Below are 8,247 nucleotides of genomic sequence, written 5' to 3' on the forward strand. Positions count from 1 at the left end.
TGGGAAATACTGGGGAAGGCCCAGAAGGTGGTCCTCTCAGTGAAACAAAAAGAGAAATTAGGCAATGTCAGGTAGCTTTCTGGGCCTTGGAGGTGACAGGTCTGTTGAAATTCTAATGGGGATGGGTCACAGAACTTGGAAAGTAGTAAAGGCTAGTGATAAACCAGCACAGTGCTTTAAAATCACAATAAACTGGGCTCCTTGGGCCGTTGTGGCCTTTGCATATGCTGTGCCTGATCTTTGGAACAACTTCCTCTCAAGCTAGTACATCTCTTCACCTCCCCAGAGAAAACTATGCTGTGGTCTATGGAATTCCTCTTGGGATAAGGCCTGAGTCCCAGGTATCTGCATCCCTCCCACCAACCCAGGCCTGCCCTGAATATTTCACATGACTATTTCTGTTGCAGGTTGGTAGTAACAATCACCAAAAGGCATGCCCAGTCAAAGGACACAGTACCTGTGGAGGCCTAGGTCAGTTAGTGAAAGTGATCAATTTATTTTAGGATTAGCTAACTCTCAGATACTTAGAAAATGCACATTGGAGGGTGTATTAGCCCAGCTATGAAGTGCAACAAGCTGTTTTTATTGTTATTATTATTTTGGTACCAGGGATTGAACCCAGTGTACTTAACCACTGAGTCACATCTCCTTTTTAATTTTTTTTTTGAGTCAGGGCCTTGCTGAGTTGCTGAGGCTGGCCTCGAACTTGCAATTCTTCTACCTTGGTCTCCCAAATCACTGGGATTATAGGCAAGAGCCATCACATCTGGCTAGTTGTGTTATTTCTGAATATTATATAATAAAGAAGTGATTGGCTTCTACTGAAAATATTTTCCATCTTTAGAATATGACAGAATGTATTATAAAATTCACTTAAAATACAGAGCTGAGGTTGTGGCTCAGTGGTAGAGTGCTTGCCTAGCATGCTCAAAGCCCAGGGTTAAATCCCCACCATTGCAAAAAATAAAATTAAAAAAAAAATAGGGGCTGGGATTGTGGCTCAGTGGTAGAGTGCTCATCTAGCACATGCAAGGTGCTGGGTTTGAGCCTCAGCAGCACATAAAAATAAATAAAATAAAGGTATTGTATCCAATTACAACTAAAAAACTTTTTAAAAGATAAAAAAAATACTAAATAAAATAGAAAGAAGGAAAGAAAATCTACAGAACAGGAGAAAATATTTGCAAATATAATTGGATAAGGGCTATTATCAGGAATACATAAAGAACTCCTAAAACTCAACACAGCAACACCCAATTAAAAAAAAATGAGGAAAAGATCTGAATGGATATTTTTCCAAACAGCATAAGCAGATGGCCAGTGAGCACATGTTGACATTACTAGTCATTTGGGAGATGCAAATAAAATACAACAAGATGCCACCTTACACCTACTAGGATGGATACAATAAGGGAAAAAAGTGTTAGCAAGTATGTAGAGAAAAATGGAACTCTCATGCACTGCTGGTAGAAATGTATGGTAATACCTTTCTGTGGAAAACAGTTTGGAAGTTTCTCAGAAGGGTGAACATTCAAGAATCATATGATCTAGCAATTCCACTCCTAGGTATATATCCACAAGAATCAAAAGCAAGGATTTGAGCCAAGTATGGAATCCCACGCCTGTAATTCCACGCGATTCAGGAGGCTGAGCCAGGAGGATAACAAGTTTGAGACCAGACTCAACAATTAAGCAAGAGACCCTTTCTCAAATAAAAAGGACTGAGATAAAGAAGAATGAAATTTGCTGGTAAATGGATGGAAATGGAAAACATCATGCTAAATTAAATAGGCCAAACTCAGAAACTCAAAGGTCAAATGTTTTCTCTCATGAAGAAGCTAAAGTAAAATAAAGGAAATGAGGAGGAAAGGATTGGATATCATAAAGATAAAGGGAAGGTCAGCAGTGTATTAGATCAAAAAGCAGAGTGGAGGGATGGGAAAAAAGAGGCAATGCCGAATGAATTTTGTGCACATATAAATATACCACAGGGAACCTCACTTTTATGTAGAAGTAAAAAGAACCAATCAAACATAAATAAATAGATGAGCAAAAGGAAGTTTAGCAGAGTAGAGGAAGGGGAACAGGGAAGGGGAAGGAGGATGGGAGAAAAAAAAGGGGAGAGAAAAGGATGGGATGGTGAACTGAAATTGAATCCCATGCATGAGTTCATTGGGATGAACCCAATTACTATGTATAATTATAAAGTTCTGATTTAAAAATTAAAAAGAAAACTTTAAAACTATTTTAAAAATAAAAAGGGCTGAGCATGTGGCTCTCTGGTAAAGTGCCCCTGGGTTCCCTCCCCAGTAACAACAACAACAACAACAAAAAAGGTTAATAAACCTTAAATGAAAACAGCATAGTATTGGCACCAAAATAGACTGGTAGACCAATGGTACAGAATAGAGGACACAGAGACAAACCCACATAAATACAGTTATCTCATACTAGACAAAGGTGCCAAAAACATATTAGAGAAAGGATAACCTCTTCAACAAATGGTGCTGGGAAAACTGGAAATCCATAAGCAACAAAATGAAATTAAATCCCTATCTGTCACCATACACAAAACTCAACTCAAAGTGGATCAAGGACCTAGGAGTTAAACCAGAGACCCTACATCTAATAGAGGAAGAAGTAGGCCCTAATCTCTATCATGTGGGATTAGGCCCCAATTTCCTTAATAAGACTCCTATAGTGCAAGAAATAAAATCAAGAGACAATAATTGGGATGGATTCCAACTAAAAAGCTTCTTCTCAGCAAAAGAAACAATCAGTGAGGTGAATAGAGAGCCTACAGAATGGGAACAAATTTTTACCATACGCTCACTAGATAAAGCACTAATCTCTAGGTAATATAAAGAACTCAAAAACCTTAACACCAATAATAATAATAATAATAATAATAATAATAATAATAATAACCCAATCAGTAAATGGGCCAAGGACCTGAACAGACACTTCTCAGAAGATGATATACAATCAATCAACAAATATATGAAAAATGTTCAACATCTCTAGCAATTAGAGAAATGCAAATCAAAACTACTCTAAGATTTCATCTCACTCCAGTCAAAATGGCAGCTATTAAGAATACAGACAACAGGGCTGGGGTTGTGGCTCAGCAGTAGAGCGCTTGCCTCACATGCGTGAGGCCTGGGTTCGATCCTCAGCACCACATATAAATAAATAAATAAAAAGAAAGGTATTGTGTCCGACTACAACTAAAAAATAAATATTAAAAAAAAAAGAATACAGGGCTGGGATTTTGGCTTAGCGGTAGAGTGCTCGTCTAGCACATGCGAGGCCCTGGGTTCCATCCTCAGCACCACATAAAAATAAAATAAAGATGTTGTGTCCACCGAAAACTGAAAAATAAGTATTTAAAAAAAAAAAAGATTTGGGGCTAGGGATGTTGCTCAAGTGGTAGCGCGCCAGGCGTGCGGCCCGGGTTCAATCCTCAGCACCACATACAAACAAAAAGATGTTATATCCGCTGAAAACTAAAAATAAATTTTAAAAAATTTAAAAAAAGGTATATTAAAAAAAGAAAAAGAATACAGACAACAATAAGTGTTGAAGAGGATGTGGGGGAAAAAGCACACTCATACATTGCTGGTGGGACTGCTAGTTGGTGCAACCATCTGGAAAGCAGTATGGTGATTCCTTGGAAAACTTTGAATGGAACCACCATTTGACCTAGCAGCACAATTCACAATAGCTAAACTATGGAACCAACCTAGATGCCCTTCAGTAGATGAATGGATAAAGAAACTGTGGTATATATACACAATGGAATATTACTCATCATTAAAAGAGAATAAAATCATGGCATTTGCGGTAAATGGATGGAGTTGGAGAATATTACGCTAATTGAGGTTAGCCAATCCCAAAGAACCAAAGGCCAAATGTTTTCTCTGATATATGGATGCTGATTCATAATGGGGGTGGGGTGGGGGATCAAGGGAGAAATGGAGGAACTTTAGATAGGGCAAACAGGAATTTGGGGAAGGGAGGAGGCATGGGGGTAGGAAAGATGGTGGAATGAGCTGGACATTATTACTCTAAGTACATGTATGAAGACACAAATTGTGTGACTCCTTTGTGAACAACCAGAGACATGAAAAATTGTTCTTTATATGTGTACTATGAATTTAAATGCATTCTGCTGTCATGTATAACAAATTATAATAAATAAATAAATTTAAAATTTTAAAAAAGTTAAAAATGACAATTTTACCACAATTTAAAAATCCTCACTCAGGGCCAGTATGATAACACATACCTATACTTCCAACTACTTGGGAGGCTCAGGCTATAGTATCATTGGAGACCAGCCTGGGCAAGAGAGCAAGAACCCATCTCAAGGAAAAAACAAAAACAAAAACAAAAACAAAACATCTCAGTGAGATAGTGCACATCCATAACCCCAGCAACTGAGGCTGAGGAGGCTAAGGCAGGAGGATCAAAAGTTTGAGGCCAGCCTGGGCAACTTAGGAAGACCCTGTCACAAAATAGAATATGAAAAGGGCTGGGAACTTAGCTCAGTGGGTTTAATCTTGAGTACCACAAAACAACAGCAAAAACAGCTCACTCAAAAACGAAATGCAGGCCAGGCACCATGGTACATGCCCATAACCCTAGAAGCTCAGGCGTCTGAGGCAGGAGGATCGCAAGTTCAAAGCCAGCCTCAGCAACAGTGAGACCCTGTCTCTAAATAAAATACAAAATAGCGCTGGGGATGTGGATCAGTGATCAAGTGCCCCTGAGTTCAATCCCCAGTCTCAAAAGAAAAGAAAACAAAGAAATGCACAATCAACTAAGTCAAAAAAGAGGCAATAGGGCTAGGGATGTGGCTCAACCAGTAGCGTGCTCGCCTGGCACGCGCGGGGCGCTGGGTTCGATCCTCAGCACCACATTAAAAAAAATAAAGGTATTGACAACTACAACTAAAAATAAATAAATTTTTTTTTAAAAAAAGGAGGCAATAGGTGTAGAGGACTAGAGTGCAACTCAGTGAATACTTGCAGCATGTGTGAGGCTCTGGGTTGGGTTCTGAGCACTACAAAAAAAGCAAGCAAGGACAAAAAAAATGGAGAGAAACTACTTGCAGCATACATATAAAAGTAATAAAATCCAGAACATATAAATAACCTTTGTAAATCAACTAAACAGAAACCCACTATAAAAATGAGCAGTGGAGCAGATACAATGGCATTAATCTGTACTCAACTATTTGGAAGCTGAGGAAGGAGGAATGCAAATTCAGGGCCACTTTGGGCAACTCAAAATAAAATTCAAAACAGACTAGGATGTAGTTCAGTGAGCCTTGATTTGTTCTCCAGAACTGGTGTGTGTGGGGGTGAGAAACAGTGATTTTTATCAGAAGAAAAACAAGTCATCCACAGAAAATAAAATTGCACATTAACTAGTAAAGTGTAGCTTAAAATTCAAATGAAAGGTTTTGGAAGCCTTGTATCAGCTATGGATTTTGGTTGAGCCCTTAAGACAGGGAAGCTGCTTTTCTGGGAACTCCTGGGTGAAATTCCCAGGATGGCGAAAGCCCAGATCATCCTCCAGGTTCAAACAAGGCAGTCAGTTGGGAGATGGGCGGAACCTGACAAGCAACAAAAAAACTGTTTTTCCCCCACATTCTTATCCTGTTTTTCCTGAAGAAGCTCCTTACTATCCCCCTTGGTCTGTACAGCTATAAATAAAGCAAGTGCAAGTTTTTCTCTTTGTTAGGATCAGACCCATCAGGGCTATTCACCTGTCTAGCCCTTGCTTTTTAATAGATAATTCTTGTCTTTGTCTTTAATTTCTCTTTTTTTTGTAATATTTATTTTTTAAGTTGTAGTTGGACACAGTACCTTTATTGCTGAAGATCAAACCCAGGGCCTCAAACATTCTAGGCGAATGCTCTACCAATGAGCCAATATCTAAGCCCCTAATCTCTTAATATTACTTTCATAGCTTTTATTTCCCAGCCAGCCCACACACCTGATAGTTACGCACTCCATCCTCATGCAGGATGTGGGCAGAAAAGTCATCTTTTATTCTTCAGATTGGCAAATGAAGAATTTTCTTTCTTTTTCTTTTCAATTTTTTTTTTAGTTGCAGATGAACACAATACCTTATATTTTATTTTATTTATTTATTTATTTATTTATTTATTTATTTGGCACTGGGGATTGAATCCAGGGCCTTGTGCATGCAAGGCACTCTACCAACGAAGCTATCTCCTCAGCCACTATATATTTATTTTTGTGTGGTGCTGAGGAAGCACTCTACCAATGAGCTACAACCTGTTTTTCTTAAAATTAGTTGATGAAGGGGTGGGAAATGGAGTCCACCATTTGTAGCTGGTGGAGTATAACCTGGTTTATTTGCTCTCTTGGGAGGGCAATTTGGCCACATCTGATAAATACACACACCCTTGGATCCAGAAGTTGCAGTCTAGTGCTGGACAGGATGAATAGTTACTTTATCACAATACATCCATAAAAAGGAATCCAGGAGCTTGGGTTGTGGCTCAGCGGTAGAGCGCTTGACTACCACTGTGTGAGGCCCTGGTTCCTCAGCACCACATTAAAAAATAAATAAATAAATAAAACAAAAGAATTGTGCCCAATTATAACTAAAAAATAAATATTAAAAAAAATAAGGAAACCAGTACAATCCAAAGGAGCTAGATCTGGATGTCCCGACACTGGAAATATATGTCTGAGATACTTCATAATACTGCTTAAAACCCAGCAAGTTTATTTTTGCTTGATATTTATGTTATGTTTCTAAATGATAACATCAAAGGTTTAGACTGCTGTTTGCAAGTAGTTTTCACAAATAATACCTTTGGGATTGGGTTGGCTTTATTCTCAGTACATGAGAACACAAATAGCATTGTAGCTGCTTTTTTATTTTCCTAGCTTTGGCTTCTCAGTCTTAGTGCCATCTGAATATGTTCTATATGAAGTTTTATCAGACAAATTTAAATTTCTGTAAAAAAAATTGGTAACAATCTTGGGCAGGGGCTGTGACTCAGTGGTAGTACACTTGCCTGGCATGTATGAGGCACTGGGTTTGATTCTCAGCACTGCGTATAAATAAATAAGGGTCTATCAACAACTAAAATAACACTAAAAAAATTTTTGGTAACAATCTTAAGGCAAATGAACAGTTTTTATGTTGTTAACTAATTGCCCACCAAATATTATAACTAATTAATGTAGAATTAGAAATGAAATAGCTTAAAAGTGTGAAATGGTTAAAAACATCTAGGGTTAAAAACATCTAGGGGTTGGGAAAAGTGAGTTCATCTCACAACACACCAAAGGACCCATGTGAGTGTTCCATCAAAGATAAAAGGAAAAGTTACTTTCCTTATTATTATTGTAGGTTTGAGAGAGGGGCATAAATTAGGTAAAGTTTTTTGTTTTTTTACAGTTTTATTTTCATTTCACCCAAAATAGGCACTCATATAAATTTACTTAGTAAAAATTTTCATACATGGGAGTCCAATAACTTGACCAAGTTTGAACTTGTGATATAAAATTCACTACCTAGTTCTTTTTTTTTTTGTGGTGCTGGTGATTAAACCCAGGGACTTGCCTTTGCAAGGCAAGCACTCTACCAACTGAGCTCTATCCCCAGCCCACTACCTAGTTTTTAAAGAGAGAATGTTATAGAGAATGAATCCCATTTCTCCAGTTTCTTCCTCAAGGGTAGTTTCTATAAATGAAAAAGAACAGTTTGACATGATTTTCTGATGATAATTCTACCTAAGAACTTATGAGAATATTATTTCCCTAGATTAATACAGCAGCTTCTTTTTTTTCTTTTAATATGCACTGCTTCATAAGTCATCCTTGTGCAGGGGCCATTGTCATTCTTGTGCAGGGGCCATGCTATCCTCTCTGTATCATTCCAATTTTTAATATATGTGCTGCTGAAGCAATCACAATATGGCAGTTTCTTGATTGAAGAATTATACTTGTTATTTTCCTGGTTGCCTTCTTAGAAACAAGTATACATTTTTAGTACAGCCAACTTTTATTTTTCCATTGCCCCTAAGTTTAAAAATATTTGCATTATAATAGTTCACATAGTTCTACAGTTTAATAGTTTTAGTCATTTTCTATCATAACCAAGGCAGACTCTTTTTTAAAAAGTCTTTCAGAATCCATTTAAGCTGTCATCATCATATACACAGTAAGAACAGCTGCATAGAACCATAAATCTATTTGT

The 8,247-nt window shown here is 37.6% G+C and overlaps 1 non-coding gene across 1 annotated transcript; it reads right to left on the reverse strand.

Annotated features, from left to right (window-relative positions):
- Nucleotides 1–7,857: 7,857 nt before the first annotated feature.
- LOC143641240 (U6 spliceosomal RNA) lies at nucleotides 7,858–7,961 on the reverse strand. Its single transcript, XR_013155266.1, has one exon. It is a non-coding gene; the product is annotated as a U6 spliceosomal RNA (small nuclear RNA).
- Between the last annotated feature and the right edge of the window lie 286 nt (nucleotides 7,962–8,247).

The sequence above is a fragment of the Callospermophilus lateralis genome, unplaced genomic scaffold, assembly GCF_048772815.1.
Source record: "Callospermophilus lateralis isolate mCalLat2 unplaced genomic scaffold, mCalLat2.hap1 Scaffold_91, whole genome shotgun sequence".
NCBI classification, from domain to species: domain Eukaryota; kingdom Metazoa; phylum Chordata; class Mammalia; order Rodentia; family Sciuridae; genus Callospermophilus; species Callospermophilus lateralis.